Source organism: Piliocolobus tephrosceles, chromosome 4 (genome assembly GCF_002776525.5).
Source record: "Piliocolobus tephrosceles isolate RC106 chromosome 4, ASM277652v3, whole genome shotgun sequence".
NCBI classification, from domain to species: Eukaryota; Metazoa; Chordata; class Mammalia; order Primates; family Cercopithecidae; genus Piliocolobus; species Piliocolobus tephrosceles.
In genome coordinates, this window is record NC_045437.1 from 124,775,882 (window position 1) to 124,797,286 (window position 21,405).

Here is a 21,405-nt window from a genome sequence, read left to right on the forward strand (position 1 = left end):
AACAGTTGCTATAAAGAGAAAATGAGATGATGTAGGAACCCCAACAGCAGAAGCATTTTTGCCATAACGTATCAGGAAAGGGCCAGTAATGTGAGGCTGTTCTTTGTAATTCTTTGTAACTCTTGGAGGGATAGGACCAAGCCATGAGTTTAAGGGGAACTTTGAGTTGATCTAGTAGTTCAACTATGTGTTCATGAGCTTCTGACAAGCACTTATCATAGAGAGAAGTTTCATAGCTTATGTAATAGTAGGAAGTTAAACTACTATAAACAGGGTAATGCAAATATATTTTTACTAAGTGTTTTCATTTTAAGAACTGAAATTACCATGTCTCTGGACTTACCTTGTCTCTAAGTTTCTTATGGAGGAACTTAGTGGTAAGATACAAAAGAGTTAGTAAGTATTTCAGGATGTAAAGCAGCGTTTTCCCCAGAACTACCCTTAAATAATTAAACTCATCATCTATTCAAGTCCCTTCAAAATGCTGTATATTATGATGCATAACCTCAATTATTATATTTTGAGCCAAACGCGATGTACAGAAGACACATTGGTCTAAAACAATGTCAACAAATGAAAATCTTTGCTACATTTAGATATCTCCAGATAAAGCTGGTTAAAAAAACATATTTAATGCGTATTTGGTCATGATTTCCAGGGAAGTGTCAGAAATTTCACAAAAATTCACATTTATTTTTTTTCACAACAGCAAGACTAATGCTATTGTCAGCCCTTTTAGGAGATAGCTGTATCCATTTATGTGTAACACGTTAACTGGATATACTGAACCACTTAAGGATCATGAAAACTAACCTTCAGGGCAAAACAAGTGAGCAAAAAAACAAACAACACCAGTACATATATTTTGCAAATGAATATTTATGTCTCATTAAAAAAACTAGGAACACTAGCATGTATAGACTTTAAACGACGTATTTTAAATAACTTGAATAGCAGTGAAAATGAGGTGCTCAAGAAAGTACATAGGAGGCAGAAAATGTAATTTTATGATAATAAAAGACCACGATAACAAAAACATAGGTAAGACTTTCTTGAACTATTATTTGAAATGAGGGAAGAATAAAATAATTAATATTTTCCAATGAATGTTATATGTGATGTTATTTTTTACATTATTCCCAAGTGCATATTCATTTAATAAATTAGTATTTTAAAAGCGATGATGACTTTAGCTACACTGCCATGAGTTTATGTACTCAACTTGCCTTACTCCCAAAATTAAGCCTTAAAAATGCTATAGAAAGTAAATTTGAGTATTTATCTGATATTTGAAAATATTCTACTTTTCTCAAACTTGAAGTGAAAAAAAATTCCTTATATGATTTCCAAAAGTGTTCATAGTTCATATGTTGATTTTGCTTTTACAAACTTACATACTTACAAATATATATATATATATATGTGTGTGTGTGTGTGTGTGTGTGTGTGTGTGTTTTGGATGTGGGTATTATTTTTATATATATACAGTATTTTAATCTATGCACTTTTCAGAAACTTTCATCACTTAACCATGTATCTGAAAAATATGTCCTTTTTCTACACATATATTTGTATGTGCATGTAGCTTTTTACTACAATGTAAGTATTCTATAATATGAATTTACAACTATTTATTTATTAAAATGGTGATGAACACCAGCATATTAAAATCCCACTGCAAAACAAAGCTGTCATAAAAGTCTTTGTTCTTGGCTCTTTATGCACATGTCCAAATATTTTCTAGGCCAGTTAGCAAGAGTTGCACTGTCAGGCTATCAAGAGTTTTAATATTAAGAGTTAACACGAGTCCTGTTTGAAAGGCAGCACCTCCTTTAGCAAAAGGAGAATTTATATCCACCATGCTGATACTTAATGTCATCAATCTGTGTGTGTGTATATATGTGTGTATATGTGTGTGTATATATATGTGTGTGTATATATACATATCCCAATTTAATGGATAAGTCTCATGGTTATTTTAATTTGCATTTTTCTGACTACTTATAAGATCGCATATAGTATATTCTATGTGCATATTTTTCAATCATGTCTATAATATGAATTTTAAAATGTTTTTATTGTGGCAAAATGTACATAACATAGAATTCTCCATTTTCATTGTTTTTAAGTATACCAGTCAGTGGCATTAAATACATTCTCATTGTTGGCAACCATCACAACTCATTCCCAGAAATTTTTCATCTTCTCAAGCTGAAACTCTGTATCTCATTTAAATTAAGTTATACAATATTTGTCCTTTTATTTCTGGTTCATTGTACTTAGATAACTTCAAAGTTTATTAATGTCATAATATGTTTTAGAATTTTTTTGAAGTCTGAAATTTTGGATTGACTGTTTACACTTTTGCCTACCTTTTATGATGTGATAATGTTTTGTTGTTACAAATTGGAAGCCAACAAAAAATAGGACGGTTTCTCATTGAAGAAATCCTCAGTATAGGAAATGGATGTCTGCTCTCTGCACTTGAACCTTGTCAAATTCAGTCATTTTTGTACTATGAAGTAAATAATTTTAATGATAAAAATTGTATGTTTATAGTGTACAACTTTTTTGATACACCTATACTTTGTGGAATGTCTAAATCAAGTTACTTAACACATGCATTACCTCTTATACATTTTTTTCCACTTGAAGTCTATTCATTTAGCAATTCATTATAGTAGTCTATTCATTTAGTAATTTTCTGGCACATAATATATTGTTATTATCTATGCTCAGCATGTAAAACAATGTATTTGTTGAACTTACTCCTCCTAACTGAAATTTTGTACTCTTTGACCAATTATCTTCCCACCCGCAGTCCCAGGTAACCATCATTCTCTTCTCTGCCTCTGTGAGTTGGACTTTTTAAGATTCCACATATAAACGAGATCATGCAGCATTTGTCTTCCAGTGCCTGACTTATTTCACTTAGCATAACGTCCTCCAGTTTCATCCACACTGTGGCAAATGATAAGATTTCATCATTTTCAAGGCTGAACTGTATTACATTGTGTATATATACATTTTCTTTATCCATTTATCCATTGATGGACACTTGGTCAATTACATATGTTGGTTATTGTGAATAAAGCTGTAGCAAATGTGAAAGTGTAGATATATTTTTGATACACTGACTTCATTTTCTTTGTATATATAACCAGTAGCTGGATTGCTGGATCATATGGTAGCTCTATTTCTACTTTTTTGAGACACTTCCATACTGTCTTTTCATAGGCTGTACTAATTTACATTCTCATCAACAGTGTAAAAGGGTTCCCTTTACATCTTCACCAATACGTATCTCTTAGTTTTTGATAATTGCTATATACATGTGTGAGGTTATCTCATGTTTTTAACTGTCTTTCTCTAATGATTAGTAATGTTGAGTAGTTTTTGTGTGCTTATTGACCATTGGCACATCTTGTCCAGAGACATGCATTAGGTCATTCTTGCATAGCTATTCAGGAGGTTGTGGCACGAGAATCGCTTGAACCCAGGAGGCAGAGGTTGCAGTGAGCCGAGTCACCACACCACTCCAGCTTGGACGATAGAGCGAGAACTCCATCTCAAAAAAAAAAAAAAAAAAACCCAATCACCACCACCACCACCACCACCACCACACCTGAAGCTGGGCATAGAGGCTCATGCCTGTAATTCCAGAACTTTGGGAGGCCAAGGTGGATGGATCACTTGAGCCCAGGAGTTCAAGACTAACTTCAAGACTAGCTTGGGCAACATGACAAGATACTGTCTCTACAAAAAAACACAGTCCTAGCTACTTGGGGAATTGAGGGAGGAGGATCACTTGATCATTTTGATCACTAGGGTGACAAAATGAGATCCTGTCTCAAAAAAAAAAAAAAAAAAAAAAGAAAGAAAAGAAAAGGAAAAAAGGAATACCTAAGACTGGGTAATGTATTTAAAAAATGAGGTTTAGGTGGCTCACGGTTCTGCTGGCTGTGTGGGAGGCATGGTGCTGGCATTTGCTCGGCTTCTAGGGAGGCCTCAGGAGGCTTACAATCATGGTAGAGGGTGAAGGGGGAACAGGTACATCACATGGCAAAAGCAGGAATAAGCAGGAGAGAATGGGGTAGAGCAGTGCCACACTTTTTAATTACCATATCTTGTGAAAACTTACTGTCACGAAGAAGACAGTACCAAATCATGAAAAATCCACTCCCATGATTCAAACACCCCCCACCAGGCCCCACCCCCAGCACTGGGCATTACAATTCAACATGAGATTTTGGTGGGAACAAATATGCAAACTACATCAAATGTCTAACGTCCAAAATTTTTTTTTATTTCCTTCTTGCCTGTGCTTCTGGTTTCACATCAAAGATGTCACTTTCAAATCTAATGTTGTGAAGTTTTTCCCTTATGTTTTCTCCTAAGATTTTTGTAGTTTTGGCTCATATTTAGATATTTGATCCATTGGTATTAATTTTTCATATGGTATAAGGCAAAGGTTCAACTTGTTTTTTTCACATGAAGCTATCTACTTTTCTCAACACAGTTTGTTGAAAAGACTGCCATTTTCCCATTGAGTGGTCTTGACAAACTTGTTGAAAATCATTTGATTGTATATGTGAGTTTATTTCTGAGCTCTCTGATACCATTGGTCTGTATATCTGTCATTATGCCATTATTCCAGTTTTGATTCCTGTAGTTTTGTCACAAGTTTTGAAATCAGGAGGTGTGAGACTTATACTTTTATTCTTCTCGGAAATTATTATACCTTATAAATCATATTCCATTTATATATATTAGTAGATTATAAAATTATTGGAGACTTCAACCCTTTTTTTAATACAGCAACTTGAACAGAGCAGAATATTATAAGTGGTTGTCAGGTAAGTGATTAGCTAGCTTATTAGTTTTCCTTCCAAATCTACTTTCAAAACTAATTCTTTTTACACTTTATCTTAGTTTCACATCTCCATCTTCTTTGTGGCATTCTCTAAGACAAATGTCTTAATGTTGTCTTTAATATTTTGCAAATATTTTCAGCTATTCTAAAAGGGTTGATTGAGCTGAGTTGCATTGGGAAGTAAAATTTGTTTAAAAGTCATCCATGCAAGTAAAGTAAGGCAAATTTCTTACACCTATATTAAACATATAATGATCTGAGGGATAAAAGTAATAGAATATTTACAATGGTATTAGAAAACCTGAAGGCTAAAACAAATTAGAATGTTAAGTTACAAAGTTAAACTCCCTAGCCGAGAAGAGTTAAAATATATAAGCAAGTAAGAAGAGAATTTTTTTTTCTTTTTTTTTTCCTGAGATTCAACGAGAGTTAAAGAAATAGAGGGTGCTGGAAGTCTGTTCCAAATAGTAGACTACCAACGGCAGAGCTGAGCTGATGTCGTACTGGCCAGAACACTTGTTGAGGGAGTTGGGATCAGAGGAGAACTTTTGAAAAGTAGAGTTTGAAGTGATTTCAATAGTGCTTCTGATAATTACATAGAATTTTGTTGTGCTAACAATAAAAAAAAAAACGCTTTTGACACATCCTAATATAGAGAACAGTTATCAAAAAACAAAGGCATTTTGTACACTGTATCAGAAATCAAAAACATTAATATCTAAACTTACTGTGTACTTAATATTTGAGGTGCAGCTAATGACCAAGCACTTCCTTGTTAGCTAGAAAATGGTGGGGGTAGACTGAAATCCTGGTCTGCCTTATGCAGACCACAAGTACTTCTGGCCTCTTTCTGTTGTCTCTTTGAGCCATTTTCTGACAGTGCAACAGAGAATACAGCAAAGACTCTTTTTCTTCATCCTTTCGCATTTTTTTTTCTATTTCTAAGGCTAATTGAAATAGATTGTTCATTTTGTCTTCATAGTCTACACAGAGAATTAAAAGGAATAAGAATAATGAGATAAACATTTTATAATAAACCTTCTCCAAATGGTTTTAGGACAATGTAGTTGCAAAACCTCATAGCAAAACAATTTTTGTCTTTAAGACCTCATATTTTAAAAATAGAAAATAGAGCAAGGTTTTATTGTCTAGAACCAAATAGCTAAACTTTCTTATCTATTCACAGTCTATTGTCAAATGCTATTTTTCTCTCAATATGATGTATATACTTTATTAGAAATAAATTCATCAGTAATAATCATTCTGAGGTTTCATGGTATAAAAACCTTACAGCATAAAAATCTTACTGTTTCTGAGTCTCTACAAATTAGACATGGGTTTGTCTCTTAGGTGTATGTAACAATTATTAAAAGCTGACAAAGTACAGGGTATTCCTTTCATCTCTGTGGGAATACAAAATCTAAGAATAATTCCTGATCCCATAATATGTTTAAGAATAAGAGACATAAATAAAGTTAACTTGCCAAATGTATGGGGTACAGGTGGTAAATGTTTTGAATATTGCATGGATAAAAAAATTGCTGGGTATCTTCCAAATGATATCTAAAATTGTTCGGGGCTTCTCTCTCTCTCTCTCTCTCTCTCTCTCTGTGTGTGTGTGTTTTGATGATAAATCATATATTCTGCTAAGGAGTTTAGCAGCTCCGTGCTTTCAATACCTACATGTAACTGACAACCAGTACTGGGCATTCTGAAAAATATATTTTTAAGAATGTGGACTTCTTTCATTGTTAAACTATGTCATTTTTATTTTCGGTTGTTTCCTCTTTAAATCGGAATTCGGGAAATATTCTTAACATCACTTTATTCGTATATACCAGGTTTTGTCTATCTGTATACCACATTAAAAAATAAGCTACATTTTGAATCAAGATAGTTTTGACTGGAAAATGAAAATATCCTTCTATTCAATAGTAACATTGATTTATACTAAACTCATTTTCAAGTGGATTGTCCCACCCATGTGTTATATAATTACCAGTTGTTCTTTACTGAATTAAGTGCCATTATAGAAATTCTCTAGAGTCTGTTCAGGCAGTATTTTTCTGCTTCATGACAGCCAAGATTGACATAGTGGAGGCCACTGCTTGATTAAAATAAATGGCAGTCAGTGTATATAAAATCTAAATGTCAGCACGAGTACTTTTGCGGTATTTTAAAAATACATAATCTTCTCCCAAAATTTAAAGTAAAATTTATTTACTTTATGCACACAAGTTTAGCAGATATGGTTTTTAAAATAAGTTTCTAGCTCATACCTTTTTCTGAATGAAAACAAGTTGTGTTAGATTTTTTTTTTTCTAAAGGAAAAGCACATTGAGCACGTCAAAACTAAATCCTTGAGTCTATGTGATGTATTTGGATATCTTTAGAGTAATCTTATCAGACCTACTCCCACTGCAGTCAATACCAGAAATCAACTTTGATAAAAGATTTTTAAAAAATAAATCATCAAACACTAAATAGTCCCAAATGATTATAAGGAAAGATATACAAGTACAAGAAAAAGTACAAGACGGAAGATAAGCAGCATAATAATTTTTTTAATGCTATGTTCTATTATCTAAGAATGTTAAAAACAAACACCTATTATATATTTTTTTAGAAACAGAATTTTAGAAAGTAAATTCAGTTTTAAATCACTTTAGATTTTTTTTAGTGTTAGATCTTTTTTTAAAAAAAGCTTTTATTAAACTCTAATACAGATTACATTTTAGATAGAAACTGAAGTTATGTAAAAGCAAATTTATAAAGTAACAACTTGTTATCATTTGCAGGCTGATATAAAATCTCTACAAATTCCTTGCATCAGTTTTACTCTCTCCAACAGTACCCCATCTAAGCTTTTGTGTGATTTTGATAGTCACATAGACAATCCTTCCAAAATCTTGGTCCTCAGTTCCTTAACCTCCTCTTTTTAGTTCTCTATCCCCAGTACACCATACCCAATAGCCTTTATTAATCAATTATTTTATTTTCTCCATTGGAAACTGTTTCTCCATTTCTTCATTTCAAGCCTCCTACTCTCCAAACATTAGCTCCTCTTGTTCAAGGTCCTCCTATTAATTCCCCAGATTCAACAATTACTATTTCTTCCTACAACCTATAGCCATTGAACTTAGAACATGCCAACTGTCTCTTATTCCTTCATGTGCTAACTTCCACCCTTAGCCAGCTTAAATCTCATGATCCACCATCCCTTGCATTTAGCCTCCACTGCAATACCTCCCATTTTACCAGTTATGATTGCCTGGAAATGCCTATATCCTAGTTCAATTCGATTATCTGATTAGTCTACTCCTGTAACTGGACAGATGAGGAAGATTGAAATAAACATAATCATGTTGACCTTATGTTCCTATCCAATGCCAAGCAACACAATTGGGATAAACTAAATGTTATCTCATCAACTCAAGGACATCACTTCAACACTTCTCTGCTTTCCTCTGTACCATTAATTTGATTTATTTACCACATCATTCTCATTAGCATACAATATGTTGCAATATCTGTTCTTTTTTAAACCTCACCACATCCCGATTTTTTCTTTCACCTCATCACTCTGCCAAAATAAATATTGTAAAAGTCAGGTCATTCATATAACTAAATTAAATGAACTATTCTCAGCTCCCCTTTCACTCAAATTCATTGCTAATATAGGTAGCATTTTGTAGTCATTCATTTCTTGAAATATCTCTTCACTTTAGGGATTTTGTTTCTCTCTGACCATAAAGGTAATTCTCTTTTCATCTTTTTTGATTGCTTTCTTCCCATTTCCCTATGACTCAATTTTCCTTTTTCTCTTCTTTCCTACCTACATTTATTCCCTTTGGGTTTTCTAGTCTTATGATTTTCAATATTTGTATATTCACTGCTTCCAAATTCATATCTGCAGCCCAGAGTTCTCCCCAGACCTAATAATCCAAATTGCCTATTTATCATCTTCCTTTGGAAGTCTCATCCTAAACCTGTGTGTCCATGGCATCAGTGAAGGGCAACTCCATCTTTAAGCTGCTCAAATCAGAAATACTGGCTTCATCCTCAACTCCTCTCCACCTCTGCAACCAATATCCATTAGCATATTTTGTTGGCTGTATCTTTAAAATACATACCGAATCTAAAACCTTATTTCCACTATTGTCATGTTAATTTAAGCCACCATTGTTTCTCTAGTAGAGAAACAACAGCCTCCTAACTTGACTCCTTACTGCCATCCTTGTCCACTTGGAATACACACAAAGCAAAGCAGTCAGAATTAGCTTTATAAAGTCATACATTTAACTACATAATCATTGAGGTAAGAATAAAGGCAAGTTAAAAGAAACTATAAACTGGAAAAGACATTAGGGAAACAGTACAAATTATAGCCTGTTCTTCCTAACAGAGTAAAGGCTACTGAAGTTGACAAAAGAACCAACCACCTGATTTTTAAAATGAGGAAATGAGAGAAATGGACACTTAACAGGAAAAAAATGAAATGCAAATCTCTAATAATTACATCAAAAGATGCTCAGTGTAATTTCTAAAAAGATAAATTCAAGTTACATCCTATGTGGTGGCTAGTGAGAGTACAGATGATTTGAGTCTTTTGAGGGGCATCTGGCAATATTTATCAAAAACATATACACATAACCGCTTAGAGCAGCTTCCACCTTGAGAATGTATTAACTTGTGAGAATGTAACTGCCTTACATGTATGAAATGAAATAGAAGCGTTCTTTTTCCTTTGTGACATTGTTTATAATTGCAAAAATTAGAAGCTGAAGTGGCCAAAAATAGGATAAGGATAATTTAATTATGATATATCCATACAATAGAATAATATGCAGCTGTATACAAAAGGAGAGTGATCTGTTTATTGATATAGAATTCTCTAGAATGTATGGTTTAATAAAAAGAACCACAGAGGAAAGGAGTATATCAATAGGCAAACATATTGGTGTAAAAAGTGAGGCAATGGGGAGAGAAATGTATTTAGAAATCCTTGTATTTGCCTGAAGATAATCTTATGTGACAGTTAATTAAAAATGGTTTCTTGAAAATGCAGGTAAACCAAGTGAACGGAGACAGGAATGAGAGCTAGGACTTTTAGTGTAAAACTGTTATATATCATCTTTATGGTTAAACCATTTAAGTGTACTACCTATTCAAAAATAATTTAAATAACATAACATATTACTTCTCTGCATGAAACCTTTCATTAACTTCTTACCTCATTTAGAGAAAAAAACAAAGTCCGGATATTGGTCTACAAGATTCTGTACCTTCTCATCCTGTCTGCCATTGCTCTTCTCTTGTATTAACCTGCTCAAAACACATTGACTTCCTACTGCTTCCTGAACACATCAAACACTTCTACAGCGGGACTTTTGTTTTCCTGCTCTATCTCCTTTGAATACATTTGCCCCAGAGATCCTTTGGGTTCCTTCCTTCCTTCCTTTACTTCTGTTACCTGTCCAAATGTCATCTTATCTCTGATGCATACCTTGACTACTGTATATAAAGCACCCTCCCATCTTGGGACCTCTACTCCTTTGATGTTACTTTATTATTTATTTAGCAAGTATCACCACTTGATATCATTTTACTTATTCCTTTTCATCTTCTCTCCCTCTATACAGCAGAATGTAAGCTCTTAGGGAACTTTGTTTTATTCACTGGTGGTTTTTCAGTGCCTACAACAGTACCTTGCACATAGTAGATGTCAAAAGTATTCCTCCAATGAATGAATGTTTGATAGTTAATCAAGTATAAAATGAATTTTAGATAATTAATCAAGCATAATCCTCTAATTTGTTCTACCAGAATAGCTCACTTATATGTTCCCAGCAATATATGAATTATTTCCATGTGTATGGTAACAATGGACTTCACAATCTTTGGAAGTGCTAGGAGGAGAGTAAAACATTCTGAACAAAGGATGTTCTTCCCTTTCCTCCCTGTGACTTAAACCGAAGAAGCCCCTTTGCTCCTTGCATGGGAGCCCTATGGAATTTTAGGAGAGAACTGAGTAAACAGTCTATGAGGAGAAGGCATCTAGATTAGGTTTCATACCCATTTTTCACCTCTTAAAATACAGTCTAACTCTCAAATGTTGCGCAACCATTCTTAAAAACGTAGCATGAATCTATTCAGCCAAACTCAATTTTTTTTTCCTGAAAATTCACAATATTTCAACATCACTGCTAAGTAATTCTATCAAGATTACCCACTATAATTTGTAACAACTAATGCCAATAGGTAAATCTCAAAATTGTGTACACATAATGGGGTTAAGAAAGTTGTACTAAAATATATGTGTTCTGTGTATGTAATTTACCATACAATTAGATAACCTAATCTTTGTTCTATACCTCTTGAGTGATTATGCTGCATGCTGCATACAAGAGGCAAGTTTTTTCCCCTTCTCAAGGCTCCTACTGTTAGATGATATCTTGTTTTCGTGATTTTTGCTTTAGCTTCAGTAGGAGGCACATAAGCCCTTTTTTTTTTCTTCACTTGCCATTCCAAATGAAATAGTGAGAATGCTCCTTAAACCGCCTCTTATCTCCGGTTCTATCTGCATAACATTGCCCGGAACTTGCTGCGCCTTCTCTCTCGTTTCATTTCCCTGTCTGCTTTAAGTGCAGGCTCAAACTGTCTTTAGAAATTGCATGTTCCGTGTAAATCCCAGGAGCCCTTTCACATGGGGTTGCCTATAGTTTTCTGACAAACTTGGCTCCTCTGCAGTTCTTCTGAACTTAGAGACCTTGTTCTTTTTTCCCCACTTCTTTTGTTTTTCTTCTCTCTTTCAGTCTTTGCTCTTCATTCAGGCTGGCTGGATTTTGTCAGAATTCAGGTTCTTCCGTTCTCGTCTCCCCCTACTGCTATCTACTGCTCATGTTTTCTTTGTTCCCTGATCAACTACATTTTCAAGCATAGCTCAAAACAGCAGAGGCATGATGTGGTTTAAAACATACAACCAGCCGGGCGTGGTTACTCAGCCTGTAATCCCAGCACTTTGGGAGACCGAGGCAGACAGATCACGAGGTCAGGAGATTGAGACCATCCTGGCCAACACAGTGAAACCCCGTCTCTACTAAAAATAAAAACACAAAAATTAGCTGCGTGTGGTGGCACGAGCCTATAATCCCAGCTACTTGGGAGGCTGGGGCAGAATGGCTTGAACCAAGGAGTCAGAGGTTGCAGTGAGCTAAGATCGCGCCACAGCACTCATGCCTGGTGAGAGAGTGAGACTCTGTCTCCAAAAAAAAAAGAACCTAAACTACTGGATCCAGGTGAAGACAAATCTGCAATGCTTGTGATTCCTGGAGTAGTTTTTTTATTTTTAACTTTAGTCTTTTCTCTTGTTCACTTTGTTTAAACATCTTAGTTTGTGTCTTACGCGTTAGGTCTCCATACAAATGTCACCTCCTCAGAGAAGCTTTTACTCACCGTTCTCCAAGTTATTTTTTATTACCTTTTCATGGATTTTCTGTGTACCACCACAATGCCTAAGCATATGGCTTATCTATTTGACTTCATTATAATTCTCTATCTTTGTCACTAGTATGTCACTCCCTGGAAAACTGGGAGCTTGTCTTTTTCACCATTTCCTCATGGTCTTCAAGTCTAACATAGACAAATAGTAAGCTCTCACTAAATATTGCATTACATATTTCCTTTTCGTCTTTCTTTCATCCCCACCTCAATCTAGTTATTCTTTCTTTCATCCCCACCTCAGTCTAGTTATTTGCATGTTGATCTTCCCTAAAGCTTACAATATATTTAAATAGACATTTAATTATTACTCTGAATTCACTATTTTATCTTTTTCTCTATCAATTTTTAAAATCTGTAATGTAGTAAAGTAAAATCTTGGATATTATTCTTCAAATATTTTCTAAACTCATTTTGTTTCCTGTGACATGAATGGGGAAAATTTCACTTGTAATGGTAGTTTACATGGTATTTGGTACTAAGGTGAATACTAAGATTCATGGTTATAGCTTTTAACATGCCCTTATTTCAATGAATTTTATCAAATATGATTCAAATTACAGCAAGTTCAATTTAAAACGTACAGTTAAATATAGGTGGTATTTAAAGTAAACCTGTTAACACAGTTAATATTCCCAATATCAGTACTATGTTGACTTCTCGATGTTCTGGCATATCATTCTTCACCTAAATATTACTAGAAAAATTTATCAGTATACCAGTAAAGTATGGAATTCTGCAGCCTCCATTGTTAAGGTTGTTCCCATACCATCTTACAGAAATATCTGCTAAGAATTTATACTGCATTAAAGAACAAGTGAAATTTTAATTACATTACATAACCCACACAATTTTTGGAGCTGGATGGTATTTTCATTACATAACTGAATCATAAATTATACAATTTTTATTAATGACCCTATTAAGCATGTATTTGCATTTTTATTATAATTTTCCATTTTCAGGGATTTGTAATTACATAAGTTTAGATAGGTTTGGGCACTAATTTATATAGTTACCTAAATTAATATTACTTTTGGTTTAGCTTTCTTTCATTGCTTAATGCTATTTTTAAATTAACTACTTAAAACTGTTTTTCAGAATGATACAAAGTATATTTCTACCTGTGTGGCCTTTGATGTATAACTAAATGTATGTTATTTAATAATGTGAACAGACTATACTTGTGGATTCTTTAACATTTTACAATAACACACCTAACTGACATACATATCAATGTAATAGTTAAAAACACAGGTTTGAATTTTAGCTTTGCCATTTATTAACTAGGTGATACTGGGAATTTCACTTAAAATCTCTGTACCTCCATTTCCTTACCTCTTCAACATTCTCAAAAAAGTTGTCCTAAAGATTAGATAAGGTGATATATGAGAGCTCCCAGGCCCAGGGCCTGATATATCATCAGAAATGTCAGCTATTGTCTTCACTAGTAGTATTAATGTGGTTACTATTACTATGGAATTCTAGTCATTATTTCTTTTCAAGCAATTTTTTTTGTAAGAGAAAATCTCTCCTTTTCTTTACAATTATATATATTGTATAAATATATACACTTATATATAAATAAAGCTGGCCATTTGCAGGTTTTTTTCATGTAACTATTCTCCCTGTTTAAGTACAACAGGACTAATATGCTTTATAGTTTCTTATTTCTCAATCTAATACGACCTTAATATTTATTGTTTTCCTACTATATTGAAGGCTCAGAAGCAGTGATTTGAGGGAGTACGATGATGAACAAACCACAATTACTCTGTTGAGGGACCATCAAATCTAGTGGAAGAGCTCAAATGTCCTCAAATAACTACATTAGAAAACAGAACGTTACATATATGTGTGTGTGTGTGTGTGTGTATAGTTTCTCTGATAAGCATTCATATATATATATATATGCTTAACTTTATATATAAGCATATATATATATGCTTAACTGCAAAGTGCTGGAGACATACAGAGTTGACAAATAAATATTAGGTTAGCCCTTTCTGTTTGAAAATAATTGAATCTTGTTATGGGTTGAATTATGTCCAACCAAAGAGATCTGATTAAGTCCAAACCTGTGGTGCCTCAGAGTGTGATCTATTTTGGAAACAGAGTCTTTTGAAAGACTCTTACCCTTACAGAGTTAATCAAGTTAAAATGAGGACATTCAGGTGGACCCTAATCCAGTTATTTCTAGTTTTCTTACAAAAGGAAAAATTTGGACACAAAGACAGCATGTGCAGAAGGAAAACAATGTGAAGATGCAGGGAAAAGATGGCACATAACACGAGTGATGCTTCTATAAGCCAAGGATTGCTGGCAAACACCAGAAGCTGGAAGAGGCAAGAAATGATTATCCTCTATCACCATCAGAGAGAGCATGGCCCTGCTGACACCTTGATTTCAGACTTCTAGCCTCCAGACCTGCGAGACAATAAATTGCTATTGTTTTAATCACCCAGGTTTTGGTACTTTGTTATGGGAGCCCTGGGAAACATACAAGTTCTAAACCCTAAGTGATCCTACAGGAATAGAAAAACACCAATCACCAGTCAGTAACCTGAAAATTAACCAAATTCTAATTGTATTTAAAGCTATCCAATGTTAAAGCTGAGTAAGGAATTTGATTTGTCAGGGTAAAAAAACTGTACAAGACCTTTTAATTTTTATATATGGCATTTAAAAATTCTACTAGCTATTAATATCTCCATCAGAAATAAAAAATATCTACTGCTTACCTACTTTTGTTTCCCCACCCCACCGAGTTTTCATATTTGAGTGCTGTACAGATGGTACACTTTGCAAACTGCCAGTTAACCCATAAAATAGCATAAACATTACATTCAAATGGGCAAACGCTTACCTCAACTAACTCAAGTGTGTTGTTAGTACCAAATAAGATAATGAACATTAAACTGTTTAGCAACATTTAATAAAGCACTAGGAAAATATGTAAGGTACTATGATTACTGAGCTATTTAACATGCAAAGAATTTAAAAGTCTTTAAAAATAATTTTAGGTCTGTAATAAAATGTTTACTTTAAACATCAACTACATCTTGATAAGATAAATACCAAAATGATATTTTACTTGAAAAGGAAAATCATTGACTAAGACTTACTTGCATGACTTTATCTTTAAGCTGATCTATTTTTCACTAATGAAACTTGTTATTACTTAGAGAAAGGATTTGACTTGAAAAAAAAAAAGATAAAAAATGTGGAAAGCCTAAAACTCTTAGAGACAAAAGGATGCAAATGTAACTCCAAAATCACTGTAATTCCTAGAGAAAGCTTTTTCTGTGACTTACCAGTGGTTTGAATTAATCACATCTCAAGAACCTCAGGAATATCAAAAGGAAATATTTAGAAAGGCAAAAATCAAGGAATTTTGTTTGTTTGTTTCTCTGATAAGCAAGAGTTGGAAGCCTGCACTCAGCTTTCTGGATTATTTACTCCAATCTGATTCAATCGGTATAATATACCTATATTCTCCTCTAGGTTAGACACTTGAGGGGAATCTCTTGTAAGACTTGGCATTCTCTTTATCATTAACTAGGCCAGCCAGAAAGACCTGGAAAAAAAATTGAATAAAAATCTAGTTATCTTGCAGTCAGTGGCAGAGACCTTGAATGCTGGACTCTTGGAACACTGAAATTTACTGTTCTGCCTACTTCATGTCCTTTCTATATATCTCTCAATTCCCTGCCTTTATCTTGTCGTGATAGAGTCTTTCCAACAAATCCAGTGGTGTCCCTAGCTTCTCTTGTGAATAATTCTAAAATCATGCAGTTTAGCCATCACTGATCATTGACTCTACATTCCACCATTTTGTATATGCTCTTTTTCTTTTTCAAATTCTCTAAGAAAATCTAAAGTACTAATCAGCTTTCTTCTGATCTCAGCTCCCTGAGAGCTAATGGCACCTTCTCACCATTTACTTAGATTCCTGGCCAAAGAGGTGAAGTTGACATATTTTTGAAGCCACTTGGTCAATTTCAGACACTAATATAAAGCATTACTGGAAATCATAAAGTAAATGGTGAACAAGAAAGGATCAGTTTGCCTAAAAATATTTTCTTCCAAAACTTGTTTCTTCCTGTTTATTTCTTTGAAAAAGATTAATCATTTAATGGCTAAGATTGGGAAACCTGTAAATTTCCTAGTGACTTTTGATGATATATGATGTACATAAATTAGCAGGGGAAAGGAAAAGTAGTACGTTAGAAAAGAAAACAAGAAAGGGATTGAAGGCAAAGTTTTATTAATTATATATGGCTGACAAAGGAAAGAGAAGGGAGTAATTTTGATCTGAATCTCTGGAAAAGTGTTTAAAGAATTTGGCACATGTATACATATGTAACAAACCTGCACGTTATGCACATGTACCCTAGAACTTAAAGTATAATAAAAAAAAAAAAAAAGAAATACAAAAATAAAAAAAATAAAAAAATAAATAAAAAATAATAAAATAAAAAGAATTTGTTTCACCACTACTGTGGTCTGAGTCCAAAACATTCTAAGATATTGCAACATCTGGCCTGATCTAAGCCATGTGAACACTTAACGTAGTAGGGAAAAACATTATTTGTGTATGCAATTTACATGCCATTATGCCATTTTAATCTTTGAATAATGTTTACTTAAATATACAGTTTTTTTTTTCTTTTTTGAGAACTTGGCTTACCACAGACTAAATATATAGAAGTATGTGCTAATGTGGTGTTCCCACAGACATATTCCACAACTTCCAAGAAGTATTATGTATTTGATTCTTCAAATACTGTTATATATTGGGTAGCACTCAAACACTCATTGTAGGTCAGGCGTGGTGGCTCACACCTGTAATTCCAGCACTTTGAGATTAGGAGTTTTAAACCAGCCTAGCCAACATGGTGAAACCCCATCTCTACTTTAAAAAAAAAAAAAAAAAATTCAGGTGTGGTGGTACACACCTGTAATCCCAGCTACTCTGGTGGTTGAGGCAAAAGAATTGCTTGAACCCAGGAGGCAGAGGTTGACATGAGCCGAGATCGCGCCACTGCACTCCAGCCTTAGCGGCAAAGTGAGACTCCATCAAAAAAAAAATCCAAGAAACAAAAAAACCCTCTAACTGTAGTTTGTTAAAGAATAAAAATAATAACAGCCATCAACCTAAGAAAAAGTAATTTAGAACACCAAACTTAATTTAGGTGTCTTTAGAGGAAAGTAATTGCTAAATTGGCATCATCCATAATTCCTGAACAAAAGAACCCTAGTATTTTGTGTAAATCTGCAAAACATATCTGAGATTAAGGTGCATAACAAATAGTATTTCTCATATTTGCAATGCATTAAAGTTACTGTTTCATGGATTAAGTGAATAATTTACAAGTAATTGCCCATTGCATAAAACAACTTGCTAGCCATTAGTCTATGTGCTTGATAAATCATATTTATTAATGCTGTCACAATTCCATAAAGTGAATACTATATTATCTCTGATTTCATTTATACAAAAATAGGACATTAGCTATCAGCCCATTCAAACAATAGCGACCACCCTTGTTTTGAAAAAAGAAGAAAAACAAGAATAATTGGTGTCAAGTCTTACCTAAAGTATCACAGCCAATGGAAACCTTGGAAGCATTTATCTTATCCAGATATTTAGAGATTGTAGAAAGCTAAGAGAAAGTGTTTAAACATGGTTGAATATAAAGAGGGACAATATTAGGTATTAGTTTAAAGTGAGAAAGAATCAGAGTACAGCTGAACAGGTCAAAACACGAAAGTTTGCCTGCAAATCATAAATGAACAACAAATAGAGGAAATGGGCTTTTTTCTTTTTATAAAATTTAAAGATACAGCTATCTTTTAGGAGAGCTTTCATGAAGTGTTCCACTTCTTGACCACTCATAGTCCTGTTTATCTCATATAGTCTCTGATTCTATAATGACTACTGCTACAAATAATATTAGTAGAGAGATAAGAAATAGAGGAAAAGAAGGCAAATCACCTCAAACAGTGATAACAGAGGGTAGAATTAAGTCATTGTTATACATGGCAGTTCTGCCTTTCAAGACATCACTTTTGTAAAGCTCCTAAGAGAAAAGGGGATTTAAAAAAATGTTTCATATTAATTAAATTCCATATTGTATCAACCCATCACGCAGTGTATTATGATCATATTACGGGAAACAATTTGTCATTCAAAAACTTGCTAACAATCTCAATAGCGAGGGTCTCTTAGAAACAGATCTTGGGAAGGTGAATACCAACAGGTATGTGTTGCTTGGGAACAAAAGATTTTTTCATTTTCCTCCACCAGTCTGAATAGCCAGTTGATTTATTTATTTGGGAACAAAAGCACAACATTCAATATCTTATGAAAGACACCTACATAAAACCCTTTAAAAATGCATGATTTCTTGGTATCATTTGAAAGATGTGTTCAAATACAAAGCTAGTGTATAAAATCAGTTATTTGATCAATTCATACTAGTAGTTAGCTCTGAAAATTCAGTGTAATACTAGGAGGCTGAAAGAATGGGGAAAATGTGCTGAGCAAAACATCCCATCTTTGGTGGTGGGGGCAGGAGAAGCAACTATATGCGAATCCTCAAGGGCAGAAAAAAGAGTATGTTATAAAGGTATGAAAATATGTGACAATGTATCTGAACAAGTGATTTGTATACCATGTTCACCCAGATAAATAACAGTTATTATTTTACTAATAAGTGATACCCTAATACACGGAATTCACTGGAATCATTTGGAAGCTTACAAAGTAGAGATATTGGTCAACTTGTATCTGAGGGTAAAACGCAGTTACCACATAAAACTAGGAACCCTTTAATGCTTGTGTCTATGTCATTTTCCATATATACACACACACACACACACACACACACACATATATATATATAATTGTATTATATGACTGTGTTGGCTTAGAAAGATACATTACCATAAGACTTTTTATTAAGCTAAAATTTCATTTTTTTCTTCTGATTTTAAAATAAATTGAAATATGTTTGTGAGCTATAGGCACTGTGCCTAATGGAGAAGTCAGCTCTGCTTGTCTTTATTTACTACAAGTGTGACCTTTGACAACATACCTAAATCTCTAAGCTTTGTCAGCTATAAAATGGGAAAGTAGTAATGGTGCCTGTTTCATGAGGCTTTTGTGAAAATGGAACCACACAATCCATCTAGGAAAGTGAAAGTATACACGGTGGGGCAGGGATGAGAACTGATGAGGGTAGAGAAAGGTGAGAAGGGAAATCATTAGACAGGGCTTGGGAAATGAGAACAGAGTAGTATCGAGGGGACTGAAATTTCTAAGCACAGTAAGCTTTGTCTTTTAATGAAATAGGTCTCACCCATTTACATGCTATTGTTTTTCAAACATAATTTCTATTGTGTTAAGTAAAACACAATTTAAACAAGTCATTGACTTCACACTTTGTGTCATAGTGCATTTTCTCAAACAAACCTAATTATTCCTAACAGGAGATTTTTAAAAATTGATAGTAAAAAGAGGTAATCATTGGTATGAATGGGATAATTCAAAGGATTGCAGAGTCAGAAGTTTGAAAATGAAAACGTAGAACTCAAAGAGACAATTTCTTAATGGAAGCCCCAACACTTTGCAGCTGATGGAACTAAATCTCAGGGAGGCTGCATGATGTCACAAATTAGGATTATAATCCAAATCTCCTGATTCTTCCTTATGAGGTTTTGTATCACTCCATACCAAAGGTGTGAGAGTTCTGGAGATGATGATTTGCAAAATGGCAGTCACTGTAGATTTGGGGGATTTTGGTAGAACAAAATAGGAACTTCTTATTAATTCAAAAATATTTATTGCACCTCTAATGATCTTGTTAATGTTCATGCAGTATAGAAAAAGAAAGGCACATTGTAACTTTAGAGGTTCTAATTTAGACAGCAGGATACACATCCAGTACATAATTAAACTGCCATTTGTATCATTGTAACCAAGGGAAGTTCTAACATGGTAAAAGGCACAGTGTGCCAGGTAAGGGGGAAACGGGAACACATAATGTGGTCCACACATTCAGGAAATGCTTCCTTGAGAAAGACGTGAGTAGACTAAAACCTGAAGATTGAGCCCAAGCCAAGAAGGTAAGAGAGGATATTCCACATGCATGAAAATGGCTAGGCACTCAGGTTGTTCCATGAGCAGAAGGAAAGTCTTCTGCTGGGGTCTTGTGAGTGAAGAGGCCTGTGGGGAGTGGGAGGAGGCGGGAAGTGAACTTGGAGCACAGATGAGGCCCGTCATTCAAGCAAGTGTAGAATATAAGGATTATGTGGTTTCTTCAAAAAGCAATGGTCTGCAAATGAATAACGAACACAATCTCTAAATAGACCAGATGAAAAACGACAGTAGTTTGAGGTAGTTTGGTGGCAGCAGGGGAGATAGAGAGATATAAGGAATTAAAATATTGTCTAGAGGTAGAATACACAGGATTTGTTTTCTAACTGGAAAAGGTGAGAGTGTGAAGGAGGTATTAAAGATGATTCTAGCTGTCTGATAAGAACAACTTGTGGGCCAGGTTACCTTTTCTACGATGGTTTGTGTGGTTGTAGCAATGAGAATCATGTTTCTTTACTTGTATATGTCTTTCTTCCTTCTAGTTCATCCTACAAAATTAGTTTAATAGGATTAGAAAATTCGAGCAAGCCTAATATAGAATCTAGAAAAAAAGGATATAATCAGATAGTTTAATAGTTTATCACAACACTGGCTTATATTTAGTGGGTATCTCATGTGTCAGACCCTTTTCTAAGATTTTTATATGAACATTACATTCATACTTCCTCATTTAAATTATTAATCTATATGAAGTAGATACTACTTTTATTCTTAATTTACAGAAGAGGAACTAAAGCACGTAGAACTCAAGTAACTTAAACAGCATGGAAATGATAGAGCAAGATGTGAGGCACCTTATCTTACCTATCATGCTAGATGGCCTCTTAAAAAACTCTCTGGTTTAACATTACATAAAAGGAGGTGGGTGGGT